The 15,378-nt window shown below is 44.2% G+C and overlaps 1 long non-coding RNA gene across 1 annotated transcript in view; it reads left to right on the top strand.

Annotated features, from left to right (window-relative positions):
* The window catches only part of LOC143793832 (uncharacterized), a 61,461-nt gene extending 47,817 nt beyond the window's left edge, over positions 1-13,644 (top strand). The window contains exons 2-3 of the long non-coding RNA XR_013220285.1: positions 6,351-6,515; positions 13,582-13,644. This is a non-coding gene — a long non-coding RNA (uncharacterized LOC143793832). The remainder of the gene's footprint in view (positions 1-6,350; positions 6,516-13,581) is intronic.
* Positions 13,645-15,378: the final 1,734 nt, after the last annotated feature.

A 15,378-nucleotide genomic window follows, 5' to 3' on the forward strand; every position in this document is an offset into this window, starting at 1 on the left:
AATTGAGATCCTGGTTTGGCTTTTATCCTAATTTATGTTTCAAGGCTCGTTAAAGAGTCGATATTGTCACGGGGAGACTAGGTGAGCGAGAGCTAATAACCCGGGCCCCTGCAATTTCCCTCAGACTAGGGAAATCCTGACTGACCCTCTACCTGGAGTTTACACTGGTGGTGTGCATGTCCAGGCCTCGAACCTCACCCTGTCTCCTGTTTCAACCCTGGGCTGAAACCTCCGCCCACAACCCAGTGAAGAGGTAATACACCAATACCCACAGTTAGCACAGACAAGGATAAAGGAAAATATACACCACGCCGCAGTCACTCAGGAATACACTATAAATGTGCACGGCAAAATAAATACAAATATAGGAAGGAGTAAATAAGACTAAGGAAAATACACCACCAGCAACGAATCTCCAACAACCAGCTCTCCACTCCAGACCGAGATAACAACGCACAAGACAGAAGCTATAATCGGCGACGCCCAATGATTAGGAGAACTATTTAAAGGCAATGGGCATGGCCCAGCTTCCAATCCGAGGATCAGGTAAATTAACCCCGGAACAGCTAGATAAAATCTAGCCGACGCCAATGAGCAAATAGTGGTCAAAAGCGGAATTACCGCTGTCTGTCGAACGACCTGGTCTGAACAGCGTCCAACATGACAGTACCCCGCCTTCTACGAGGGACCCCAGGGCCCTCCCGGCTTATAGGACCCGGCTTGTCTGGATGGCGACGATGAAAAAACCTGACCAGCCGATCTGCATGAATATTCGAGGCTGGTACCCAGGAACTCTCCTCAGGCCCATAACCACGCCAGTGTACCAAGTACTGTAAAGTGCGACGCACTACACGAGAGTCAACCACCTTGGAGACTTCAAACTCCAAATTACCATCCACCAAGACTGGAGGTGGCATAGGCGCCGCGTCCACAGAACCCACCACCTTCTTTAGAAGAGACCTGTGGAACACGTTGTGTATCTTATACACCGTAGGGAGCTCCAATCGGTACGCTACTGGGTTAATGACGGCGGTGACCCTAAATGGACCAATAAACCGTGGACCCAATTTAAGGGACGGTATTTTGAGTCTTATGTTTTTTGTGGATAACCACACCCAGTCATCCACACTCAGGTCCGGACCTGGCACACGCCTACTGTCAGCCACACGTTTGTACCTAGCACCCACATTCAACAGGCGCTGTTTAACTCTCCTCCAGACTGATGACAATTGTGCTCCTAAGTGATCCTCCTCCGGAACGCCGGAAGAGCCCCTCTAACTCAAGGTACAAAATTGAGGATGTAGCCCGTAAACACAAAAAAACGGAGACTCCCCAGACGACTCCTGGCAGTGATTATTGATGGCAAACTCAGCCAAAGGAAGAAAGGTAGACCACTCCTCCTGGTTATCAGAGACAAAGCAGCATAGGTACTGTTCCAAATTTTGGTTCATACGCTCAGTCTGACCATTTGACTGAGGATGGAACGCCGAAGAATGAGACAACTTGATCCCCAGCTGTGAGCAAAATGCTTTCCAAAATTTTGCCACAAACTGAGACCCCCTATCAGACACGATGTCAGACGGAACCCCATGAAGTCTGACCACCTCCTGCACAAATACCTGAGACAGAGTCTTAGCGTTAGGCAATGAAGGCAAAGACACAAAGTGCTACATTTTAGAAAACCGATCAAAAATCACCAAGATGACCGTGTTCCCAGCTGATGAGGGCAAATCAGTGATGAAATCCATGGAGATTTCTGTCCATGGCTTACTAGGTACTTCAAGAGGAAGTAGTGTGCCAACAGGACGGGAGCGGGGCGTCTTAGCCCTAGCGCACGTGGTACAAGCTGACACGTATGAGACCATGTCCTGTCGGATCTTGGGCCACCAAAACCGACGTGACACCAACTCCAAGGTACCTCTAACCCCTGGGTGGCCAGCCAGGACAGCATCATGATGCTCTGCCAAAACTTTTAAGCGGAGATGAAGCGGTACAAAAGATTTGTTGATGGGAAGCTCAGATGGTACCTCCTCCTGAGCCTCGGCAATCTCAGCCTCAACCTCGGTAGTGAGAGCCGAAACCACAACACCCTTTTGGAGGATGGGTACTGGATCTTCCCGAGGTTCACCCCCTGGAAAACACCTGGACAGAGCATCCGCCTTAGTGTTTTTAGACCCCGGTCTGTAAGTGACAACAAAATTGAACCGCGTGAAAAACAATGCCCAGCGAGCCTGCCTGGGGGACAGACACTTGGCTGACTCCAAATACAGCAGATTCTTATGATCGGTAATAACAGTAACCTGATGTACCGACCCCTCCAAGAAGTGTCGCCATTTCTCAAAGGCCAACTTGATTGCCAACAACTCCCTGTTGCCGATATCGTAGTTACGTTCGGCGGACGACAGTTTCTTGGAGAAATAGGCACACGGACGCAAACCACTCAAAGATGAGCCTTGAGATAGTACCGCCCCCACACCAACCTCAGACGCATCGACTTCCACAACAAAGGGTTTTGATACGTCTGGCTGCACAAGAATGGGGGCTGAAACAAAACTGTTCTTAAGAAACTCAAATGCGCGCACAGCAGCCTCAGGCCAATCGGAGAAATTGGTACCCTTTTTAGTCATGTCAGTTAGCGGTTTAGCAATGATGGAAAAATCCTTGATAAATTTCCTATAGTAGTTAGAAGACCCAAGGAACCGCTGAAGTGCTTTCAGGTTATCAGGACGTTCCCAATGCAGCACCGCTTGCACCTTAGCGTCATCCATTTTAAACCCAGAAGCAGACACAATATAACCCAAGAAAGGCAACTCTTGAACAGAAAATACACATTTCTCAAGTTTAGCATACAGCTTATTCTCTCTGAGGAGCTGTAACACCTGCCTGACATGATTTAAATGAGCATCACGGTCGCAAGAATATATGAGGATGTCATCTAGGTACACGATAACGAATTTCCCCAAAACATGCGAGAACACATCATTGATGAAATGTTGGAACACTGCAGGTGCGTTAGTCAACCCAAAAGGCATCACCAAATTTTCAAAATGACCCTCAGGGGTATTAAAAGCCGTCTTCCACTCATCACCTTGACGGACTCTTATGAGGTTGTACGCCCCCCTGAGGTCAAGCTTGATAAACCACTTAGCACCCGCCACCTGGTTGAACAAATCTGGTATCAGTGGCATCGGGTATGGATCACGAACCGTAATCTGGTTCAACTCCCTGAAATCCAAACACGGGCGTAATCCGCCATCTTTCTTCTTCACGAAGAAGAACCCTGCTGCCACCAGCGAGTATGACGGCCTGATGTGCCCTTTGCTCAAGCTTTCAGCAATATAATCTTTTAACGCCTGTCTCTCCGGACCGGAGATGTTAAACATCCTTGCTTTAGGCAACTTGGCCCCTGGTTTAAACCTGATAGAACAGTCATAGGGACGATGTGGCGACAACTCTGAACAACCCTTTTCAGAGAACACATCCACAAAATCCAGAAGTGACTCCGGAATGCTTGAAGTCACCGCAGCCACACATGTGGCCAGGCAATTCTCCTGGCAGAACTCGCTCCACTGAATTATGTCCTGAGTTTTCCAGTCAATTACCGGGTTGTGCATGGACAACCAAGGAAAACCCAAAACCACCTGAGCAGGAAGATTCCTGAGCACCTTACATGTAACCCGCTCGGAATGTAGAACCCCAATGTGGAGTTTCACCTCAGCCACAAATTCAGTAATCTCCCCCTGAGAGAGAGGAGCAGCATTGATGGTGACCACGCGGATAGGATGAGACAGTTTTTCAATCCTAAAACCTGCTGTGCACGCAAACTCCTCATCAATGAGATTTGTGGCTGAACCACTATCCACAAAAACAGTAATTGGCAGCTCACTGCCAGCGATAAAAACCTTAGCAGGGAGCATGCATTGAGAAACCACCATGGAGGATATACATAAGCTCAGATTGGTCTCCTCCACACCCTCTGAGCTTAGAAGTTTTCCGTCGTTGCGTTTTTCTTAGACAGCAGAGGACAGATGTTAATAAAATGACCAGATTTACCACAGTAAAAACAGGCTCCCTGCTTCCTGAGCTCAGGGGCTCGACGCTTCACATGTGACACCCCTGCGATTTGCATAGGCTCCGTGGGCTCACCTGCAGCAACCTCACGTGAACCTAAACCCTCTCCCATAGGCGGTGTCTCATGCTCCCCCTGACGCAAACGGCAATCAATGCGGACAACCAGACTCATAGCGGAATCTAGAGAAGCAGGAGTCTCGTACATCAGAAGGGCTTTTTTAACCCTTCCAGAAACCCCATGAATAAACTGACTCCGCAATGCTGGATCATTCCATTGTGTATCGATCGCCCAGCGACGAAATTCAGAACAGTAATCCTCTGCAACTCGCTCCCCCTGGCGAATAGTGCGTATCTTACTGTCATGTCGGACGCTGTTCAGACCAGGTCGTTCAACAGACAGTGGTAATTCCGCTTTTGACCACTATTTGCTCATTGGCGTCAGCTAGATTTTATCTAGCTGTTCCGGGGTTAATTTACCTGATCCTCGGATTGGAAGCTGGGCCATGCCCATTGCCTTTAAATAGTTCTCCTGATCATTGGGCGTCACCGATTATAGCTTCTGTCTTGTGCGTTGTTATCTCGGTCTGGAGTGGAGAGCCGGTTGTTGGAGATTTGTTGCTGGTGGTGTATTTTCCTTAGTCTTATTTACTCCTTCCTATATTTGTATTTATTTTGCCCTGCACATTTATAGTGTATTTCCTTTATCCTTGTCTGTGCTAACTGTGGGTATTGTTGTATTACCTCTTCACTGGGTGGTGGGCGGAGGTTTCAGCCTAGGGTTGAAACAGGAGACAGGGTGAGGTTCGAGGCCTGGACATGCACACCATCAGTGTAAACTCCAGGTAGAGGGTCAGTCAGGATTTCCCTAGTCTGAGGGAAATTGCAGGGGCCCGGGTTATTAGCTCTCGCTCACCTAGTCTCCCCGTGACATTATAATCGGCCCAACAAAAAAAAGAAAAAAAAAAGGGGGTTTCTTTTTTTTTCTTTTGTCATGGATCCCATGACTTCCATAACCCGCCAGTTGGAGGCGCTGTCCCTACAGGTCACTGAGTTGAGGGGGGCAGTTCAGCAACAGGGACTAGCAGTATCTAATGTGCAAGCTGGAGCAACAGGAAGAGTTGCTGAGCCTAAATTCCCTTTGCCTGAAAAATTTGCTGGGGAATGCAGTAATTTTGTTTCTTTTCGTGAAGCTTGCAAACTATATTTCCGTATGCGCCCGATCTCCTCGGGTAATGAGGCTCAGCGTGTGGGCCTGGTGTTGTCATTGTTAAGCGGGGATCCCCAAGCATGGGCGTTTTCTTTGCCATCTGATTTTGCTGCATTTGACTCTGTGGAGAGTTTTTTTTCCTCTCTTGGAAAAATCTACGATGAACCTGACAGAAGCTATAATCGGCGACGCCCAATGATCAGGAGAACTATTTAAAGGCAATGGGCATGGCCCAGCTTCTAAAACGAGCATCAGATAAATTAACCCCGGAACAGCTAGATAAAATCTAGCCGACGCCAATGAGCAAATAGTGGTCAAAAGCGGAATTACCGCTGTCTGTCGAACGACCTGGTCTGAACAGCGTCCGACATGACAGATATTGACTTTCAGGATCGCTGTTTCCATTTAGTGGCACTATGGTTCTTATCCTCTTCTTTTCTGAAGAGACAATTTGCATATTTAATTTCTCAGAGAAGCATCCATGGCTTATAAGCCTCCTCACTTTCACATGCCAGGCTTGGCTTGCCAGTCTCCACAAGGACAGAAGGAGAAAAGTTACCCCTTAGGCCCCAATCATTTTTCTACAAAGCATCCTTATTTAAGGGAATCAAAAGTAATTGATAAAATTCACTTTATCATAAATAAAATGTCCATTTTTAATAAGTTGTAGAGAATCCTTTGGAGGCAATGACTGTCTGATGTCTGGAAGACATGGACGTCATCAAGTGCTGGGTTTCCTGCTTTGTGATGTCTGCCAGGCCTTTACTTCAGATGACTTCAGTTGCTGCTTGTTTGTGGGTCTTTCTGCCTTAAGTTTTGTCTTAAAAATCTAAAAGGCTTGATGGGGATGAGATCTGGAGAATTATGCAGAGGACTGAAGTCTGCATATGGACTGTGGGAATTTATTGCCTTTTCATTGAGGTGATTACCTAGCAATCTTTGAGCAGGCAGATATTCTTTGTCATAAATCCGCAGTTGGATTCCAATTTACTCACGTTGCATTCCTTGATCTGCCCATTTAATCCTAAATACAATGGGGCTGATTAATTAAAACTGATGTTTTGCACCACAGTGTTAATGAAGGGCTCGCTGGAGAACAGTGCTCCAAATCCATAAAGAGACGCATGCACCACTTAATGAATTTCGCTCATCTTCTTAGTGCTGTCGGGCTCTGTGTGCCTCATCAGAAATGCTCCTCCTGTCATGTATCAAGCACTGGCTCTATCAGTTCAGTCAGGTATGTTTTTTTCTGAAATAGAAATGAGCAGATTGATTTGCAGGACACCGGTCCAGCGTCCAGCACAGTGGCACCTGGCTGCTAGACGTGAGGACTGAGAATCGCTAACCTTTCTGTGTCCTTAGTGTGGCTTTTGATTAGCCAGAGCTGGCGGAACATCCTGACAAATCAATGTAGTTATGTAGTGGTCCGATGTGCCAGTGCTCAGAAATCAAGCTTTAAAGTCATATGCAAATTAGCTTGGAAATTCATTAGGGGTGGGGCGATCTACTCAGAGCGCATCAACAAGATCCCGATGCACTTCCAGGCTAATTTAATGTGGTTCACTGTTTGATTTCTCAGCACTGTCACATCGGACCACTACAAAACATTTATCATTTTTATTATGCTTTACTTATATAGCGCTACCTTATTCTGCTGACATTATCACTGTCCCCAATGGGGCTCACAATCTACATTCCCTATCAGTATGTCTTTGGAATGTGGGAGGAAACTCGAGAGCCCCGGAGGAAATCCACGCAAACACGGGGAGAACATACAAACTCCTTGCAGATGTTGTCCTTGGTGAGATTTGAACCCAGGATGCCAGCCTTGCAAGGCTGCAGTGCTAACCACTGAGCCACCATGCTGCCCTCTATTGTTGCATTAGGAACTTTACATGCTACTAGTTTTAGTAGTAAAATTGTTTTGGCAAATTCCTTTTAAAGATGAAAAAATACTATGTACATGTTTTCCTTCATGTTTGAGGCCTTATATGCATAACTGTGATGTTTTGCAAGAAGATTTTAATCATGGCCATAAATTTCGGGGTGGTACTTATATATTTTAGATGGGTAATCCTGACATATTCATTAAATTGGTGCCCGATTACAACTTTTCACAATGTATTTTTTAATTAAAGGTGTTATCCAGGACTTCACATTGATGGCTTATCCTTAAGATAAGTCATCAATGTCTCATTGGTGGGGGTGCAACACCCGTCACCCCAGGTGATCAGCTTTTCCCATGTTGGCGGTCGCTGAAACAGCTCAATTATAGAGCTGTACAACTCCATCATCAGAGTAGTGGCCACGGCCAGGTACTGCATAACCACCCCCCTATTGATTGACTAGTACAATGCTGTGGCCACTATACAGTCGACAGAGCTGTGCTGTACAGCTAAGGAGCTGAGCAGTTCTGGGTGCTGCCAACATGGGAACAGCTGATCATCTGGGGGTGCCGGGTGTCGCACCCCCACTGATCAGACATTGATGACCTATCCTACAGATAGGCCATCCCGGATACCCCCTTTAAAGAAACATTTTCTTCACAAGAACGGAGTCCTGTATTTGTGTGATGTCTCTTTCATCATAACAAACTGAATACAATTCTAAAGCTTTTATTAAAGTTTTGCGTAATACTTAGAAGCACAAGTCTCTCATCACTCACTTCTATCTTAGACGGTTTCTGTAGGAACAGCTTAGCCGTAAAGCTTAGAAGGAAAGTATGCCATGGAATTTTAATCTTGCTTTGCCTTGTTTCCGTTTTTGTAACCTTACTCATGGGATGTCGGGAGCTTGCCAAGCGAATGCCTTAATGCCATTATATCACATAACAATAACAAAACAGAACATTGACAAACAGGCGCAGTGGCAGAAAGATTACTGCAATCAAAAAGGAGAAAAAAAGCCAGCTCACCGTTTCATGTAGAGAGCACGGAACTAGATCCTGATGAGACTGATGAATGAAAGAAAAAAAGTTGCTCCAGCTCGATCTTGATAAATAAAATATAAACTTTTAATGAATTAATTTAAAATACAAAATACAAAAATGCATGAATGCTCCTAGGACAACACCATAGCCCCTGTGAGTATGGCTACGCGTTTCGACTGTGCTGCGGTCTTTGTCAAAGCTGTATTTTGTATTTTAAATTAATTAATTAAAAGTTTATATTTTATTTAGCAGAAAGATTACAACAAGGGCTGTTCACAAAGTTGTTTTGTTCCATAAGCCCCTTATTGGCCACTGATAGTATCACCCTCCTTTTACTTCTTCAAGAAAGGAGTATTTGTATTTGTTTTTTCTTACTTGTCATGGTGGGGGTGACATATGGGTATAGTTTCCTGTGTGCATTAAAAAGCCTGCTTTGTATACCTGCCTGTTTATATAAGTATAGTACCATGCCACATAGCCTGAGGGCATCATCATATACTCCCCAGGTGGTGCGTCTTGCCTGGATGGAGTTCATTATATATGCTGGTTATGGACTGCAGAAAGCAGGGTGAATATAATGTAACATACATATCTACAGTATGAAAGGAGGCCTTTAATGATTGACTCTGAAAATCTTGCTGACAATTTTGATAAGTGAAAGGAGACCATTTCTTCTGTGCATTAATGTATACATGAAATCAGCATTACACTATACATCTAACTGGGTTAAATATGACCAGGTTGATTTGTATAAACAGTTGCTCCTGTATACATATTGTGAGGTCCAAAATCCAGGACCATTATATGTTATGCGGGATTCTACATTTTCATTTCCAATAATTTTTATTGAATTTTAACATACATATTAAGGGAAGGGGGAGGAGAAAAAAAGGGAGTGGAGGGAGGGGGAAGAAGGGTGTCAGGGTAGGATAAGGGAACATAACAACAGAAAGGACTAAAAAGTCCAAGCAGGTTCTATATAACATATACATATTAACACTCAATTTTAATACATTTGAGTGTAAATTGAGCTACTACACACCATTCCATTAATTCACTGATTCCGGATAAATTTCCAACTATTTCGCCTGGGATTCTACATTTTCAAACCTTGACTGAGTCTTCCAATTTAGCTAGAAGGATTATGCAATGCATGTACATGGCCTAAAGTCTTCAAACTGACACAAACGTTGGTTTTCACATAGTTTGCTGCGCCAGTGAATCCAAGTACATGTGTGTGATAAGTAAGGCAAAGCGTATCATCCCTAACCTTTCCACGGTCTTCATCCCAACCCTAACGCACCTCTTCAATCTCTCACTCACAACAGGTGTCTTCCCCTTATCCTTCAAGCATGCCAAGATCACACCCATCCTCAAAAAGCCCTCCCTCGACCCATCCTCTGTGTCTAGCTATCGCCCGATATCTCTTCTCCCCTATGCCTCCAAATTGCTGGAGCAACACGTCCATCTTGAACTGTCCTCCCACCTCTCCTCCTGCTCCCTCTTTGATCGGTTACAATCTGGCTTCCGTTCCCATCACTCAACTGAAACTGCCCTAACTAAAGTCACCAATGACCTATTAACTGCCAGGAGCAAGCGACACTACTCTGTCCTCCTTCTCCTAGACCTGTCTTCTGCCTTCAACACTATGGACCACTCCCTTCTGCTACAAATCCTCTCATCTCTTGGCATCACCGACTTGGCCCATTCCTGGATCTCGTCATATCTGACAGACCGAACATTCAGTGTCTCCCTCCCCCACACCACCTCCTCACTTCGCCCCTTGTCAGTCGGTGTTCCTCAAGGCTCTGTTCTAGGACCCCTACTCTTCTCCATCTACACTTTCGGCCTGAGACAGCTCATAGAATCCTACGGTATGCAGTACCATCTCTATGCTGATAACACGCAGATCTACCTATCCGGACCTGATCTCACCTCCTTACTTACCAAAATCCCGCACTGTCTGTCTGCTATTTCAGCCTTCTTTTCTGCTCGCTTTCTACAACTGAACATGGACAAAACAGAATTCATCATCTTTCCCCATCTCACTCTACCCCTCCACCAGACCTATCCATCAATGTCAATGGCTTCTCACTTTCCCCGGTCCCACACGCCCGGTGCCTTGGGGTGATCCTCGACTCTGCCCTCTCTTTCAAGCCACATATTCAAGCCCTTGCCTCCTCCTGCCATCTCAAACTCAAAAATATTTCCCGGATCCGCGCATTCCTTGACCGCGACACAGCAAAAACGCTAGTGCATGCCCTTATCATCTCCCGCCTCGACTACTACAACCTCCTAATCTCTGGACTCCCCTCTAGCACTCTGGCACCACTCCAATCCATCCTACACTCTGCTGCCCGACTAATCTACCTGTCTCCCCGCTATTCCCCAGCCTCTCCCCTATGTCAAGCCCTTCACTGGCTTCCTATCGCCCAGAGACTCCAGTTCAAAACCCTCACAATGACATACAAAGCCATCCACAACCTGTCTCCATACATCTGTGATATGGTCTCCCGGTACCTACCTACACGCAACCTCCGATCCTCTCAAGACCTCCTTCTCTACTCCCCTCTCATCTCTTCTTGCTGTTATGTAGCAATATTATTGGTATTATTAGGAATATTGGTCTAGCTTTCCTCCATCCAGGGTAATATTAGTATTATATCCCCATCTGGTGCTTGGGGACTGGGACACCATGGGCCTTTGTGATTTCAAATGCCAGGACTGAATTTCTGTCCCAATCTGTCCGTGACTCAGATAGGCAAAGGGATCATAGGTGTATAGCACAGCTGAGAGAATATAATGAACAAAGTCCAATTTAGTCTGTGAGCTAATGCCACATGACCACTATGCGGCAACTCAGAGGTCTTGTAGGGTGAGAGCACAGAATGCACTCAAAAACATGACTAGATGTCTAAATCCTAAAACACAGGTGTGTGTCTTAAGTTATGTTCACATCACGTTTATCACTATGTTCAGTGACTTCGTTGAGGCTTACGTGCAAACCTCCGTAAAAAGGGATTCGGGAGTATGCGCTGACAAGGCCATTGACTACAGTCATGCAGACGGAGTCACAGTGTGCCCTGTCGTAGATCATTTTCTCACCCATTTACGCCTCGTTAAGGAGGGTAAGAAGACAATTTATTAAGATTAAAATATTAAAGAGGCTTGTCCGTTCAAAACAAATTGTTGACCCATCTAGTGAATAGGTCATCAATATTATATTGGTAGGTGTCTGACACTTGATACACCCACTAGTTATTTGCTTCGGGAACAGCCAGATGTAATCACATGGAATGGAGCTGCAGAGCACAGCGCAATTCATTATACTGCGGAAGCTGCCGGATGCTGCAGCACAGTCTCTATTCTTTTGGATAGTTTGTAACAGCTGATCAGCAGAGATGACAGGTGTTACCCCACTAGGACATCCAAGGAACAGAGGTTGGAGTCATGCCATCTATACTAGTCCTATCCTATAACAGTTCTGTAGATTGGTGGAAGATAAGTTACTATAAGGCTTGTTGCAACATGTATTCAGAACCATATACTTTACTGCTTTTTATAAAGTTTGTAAAAAACAGTAAATCATAATACTCCTGTTATTCAGCCCTTGTACCTTGATCAACAGCTCCCCATACAATATGATGCACCCAGTGTTCACCCACACAGTGTGATGTCCACACATAATCCCTAAAACAGTATGATGCTCCCTGAAACAGTATAATGTCCCATCCCATCCCTTCAATCAGTGTAATGTCCCCAAAAAGCCTCCAACACAGTAAGATGTCCCCACAAAGCACCTCACACAGTATGATGTCCCAAAACATCCTCTATGCCATTGGATGTCTCCAGTCTCCCACGGTTTGATTCCCCACACATTATGATATCTCTATAGAGCCACCCACACAAAATCATGTCACCACAAAGCCCCTATGCAACATGATTTCCACACAGCTTCCCACACAATATGATGTCCCCACATAGCATGATGTCCCCAGTCACCCACGCAGTATGATGTCCCCAGAAAGCCACCCATGCAGTAGGATGTCCACTCACAGTATAATATTCCCAGGCACTCAAACATGATGATATTGGTACACAGCCCCTCACACACTATGAGGTCACCACAAAGCGAACCACACAGTATGATGCCGGCACACAGCACTTCCCACATTATGATGTTCCCACACAGCCCCCTTCATAGTATGATGTCCTTTCACAACCCCTCACTCAGTATGATGTCACTTCACAACCTCTCATGCAGTATGATGGCTCCTCTTAGCCCCCAATGCACTGTAATATCTCTTCATATCTTTCAACACAGTGTAATACTCTCACAAGTACTGACAAATTAAAAAAATAAAATGACTTATCTAACTCTGCTCCAAAATGTACTGGCTCAATTTTGGGAGAGGGATCTGACAGCTCCCTATTCCATCAATGTATTCACTGGTATCTGCATCCCCATTGAGATACTGGGCAGCACCACTGTTTACAACACTTTGGTTGGAACAATCCAAGTGACCTGCAGACCGCACTTTGCCCAGGTCTACTTTAGACAAAGGAAATTTGTTATACATTGATACATTATTGCATTTACACCTACTTTGTCCTTTTTAAGTTCATCTTTTTTTGTTTTGCTGTTTGCCATTGTTGCCATTTGTTTTGTAATCCAGTGGTTAGTGGTGAGTACATTATTTCAGTCTTTTTAACAAGCAACAACATTTTTGCAGAACTGTACTCCAGTCCTCCCTTTGGAGAATTTTTTGTTGCATGTCGGAAATGTTTGAACAAATGTTAGAGTTGTATGCAATTGTATGCAAATTTTCTCTAAAAAGAGGTTAAAAAGGTGAAAGAGAAAAATAAATGGCATTTTTTGTTTTGTACAAAACTCACCAACCTGTGTTCGACATTTTGATGAATTTAGAGCCAAAAACGGCAACGATTACAAGGTAAAAAAAAGAAAAGTGACTTAAAAAAGTTGTAATTGATGAATTGGGCCCACAATGCTCTTAGTAGAGGTGTTCCAGGTACTTCAAGGTCCTGAACATTAAGAACTTAGTGAAAATGAACCATAAAGACTTGTCTTAATTACAACTTAGTTTTTCTTGATATTTTTAATTCCAGTCCAACACAAAATTGCATGATGTAGCATGTTTCCGTTCCTCTTTTGAATAAACATATGGGCAGCACATCTATTTTTATCCAACTAATTACTAGAAAATTGTATAAATCTGTACATATGCCACACAAAATTACCGAGAGAGCACGCAGAAAATGTAATGTTCTTTTTTCCTTAATTGTAAATATGAACATTCTTTGGAAACATCTGGTCTAAAATTGATACAGTAAAGAATTCTCTTCGTACTTTTAGACTTTAGACACTGCGGAGAATAAATCATCAGGGTAATGTGCCAGGCAGCTGCCTGAAGATGCTGTCTAGAAACAAAGCCAAGGACGTCACTGGTAGCGGGTGACACTTGGATTTCCAGCTTTCTGTAGAGATGAAGTCACAAACCATACTAATAAAGGTTTGGTTGCATTTATTCAGATATATCACCAGTCTTTCTTCATACTCCAGAATAAAGAAGATGGCTGCCTAGTTGTAGTGTTGCAGTGTGAAATTACTTTGTTTATATTGAATTGTCCACTAGTTCGACATAATGCAAGCCAATGATGCCCTGCTTTGGAGTTGGAAGCATACCTCCTTATCTCTTGAGCCGCTGCGCAGATTGCAAACAATGGTACAGTATGTCCACTCTGGATGAGACCATATCATCACCTTTAGGACCCCTTGTTCTTTTGTTAAAGACAATTGTTAATTGCATTATTATTTATTATTATTATTTATTATTATAGCGCCATTTATTAGCTGGATGTCTGAAGTCACTGACCTGCTACTGAATAAGTTTGAAGCCCATCAGATGCCTGATAGTATTGCATGATGGGTAACTATCTGCCTGTATTTCTCATCTTTGAAGACACAATAATTCCTGAACAAATCCCCAACTCCATTTGCTGAAATGCAGCCCCAAACTTGCAAGGTACCTGCACCATAATTCACTGCTTAGCTACAGACACTTATTATTGTACCTCTTTCAAGCCCTTTGGTCAACAAACTGCCTTCTGCTACAGCCAAATATTTAACATTTTAGCTCATTAGTCCAGAGCACCTGCAACCATTTTTCCGCAACCCAGTTCTTATGTTTTCATGCATAGTTAAGTTGTTTGGCCTAGTTTCCATGTGAAAGATATGTTTTTTTGCCCACAATCCTGCCATTAAGACCACTTCTGAAAAGACTTCTCCAAACAGTAGATGTAGCTGGGTCCTACTGGTTGCTTTTGGGTCCGATTTGCAGCTGATGGTCATTTTCTGATTAGGGAGAGATGCAAGCATTATGTGTTTTTCATTTGATCCACTAAGTTTTCTTGGCCAACTACTGCATCTACAGTCTTCAACATTTCCCATTTCTTGATGCTTTTTGAACAGCACATCTTGATGCCCTTGACTGCTTTGAAATCTTTGCTTTGGAGATACCTTGCTCATGGATTATAACTACCTTCTGTTTTCTTGCCGTGCTCAGTCTTGCCACAGTTTATGACCAATGACCTTGTCTTTCACAGCCTCACCTTTGTAGCAGAGTGACATCAACCCTCACAACCATTACACCACTTGCCACCACTACAGGGCAAGTTCGAAGAGCTAAGTGCCAGAATTGGCACATCTTAAAGATGGGGCGGCTGAGAGCTGATATTTTTAGCCGGGGGGCAGTATCCATGGCCCCTTCCTAGGCTATTAATATCAGCCTGCAGCTGTCTGCATAGCCTTTGCTGGTTATTAATTATGGGGGAACCCTACGTCATTTTTTGGGGGTCCCCCATTTGAATAGCCAGTAAAGGCTATGTATAGAGTTGTGAGCTGATATTAATAGCCTGTGAAGCTCTATGGGCATTACCCCCTTCCCAGGCTATAAACATCTGCCCCCAGTAGCTGGCTTTCCCTCTGCTGGTTTTGAAAATTGCATGGGAGCCCACGCCATTTTTTCCCAAAAAATAATCTTTAATTAATTAAATACATAAAAATAATAAATAATAATAATCTTTATTTATATAGCGCCAACATATTACACAGCGCTTTACAGTTTAACAGTTTCAAACACAACAGTCATAA

The sequence above is a fragment of the Ranitomeya variabilis genome, chromosome 1 (genome assembly GCF_051348905.1).
Source record: "Ranitomeya variabilis isolate aRanVar5 chromosome 1, aRanVar5.hap1, whole genome shotgun sequence".
In the NCBI taxonomy this organism is placed as follows: Eukaryota; Metazoa; Chordata; class Amphibia; order Anura; family Dendrobatidae; genus Ranitomeya; species Ranitomeya variabilis.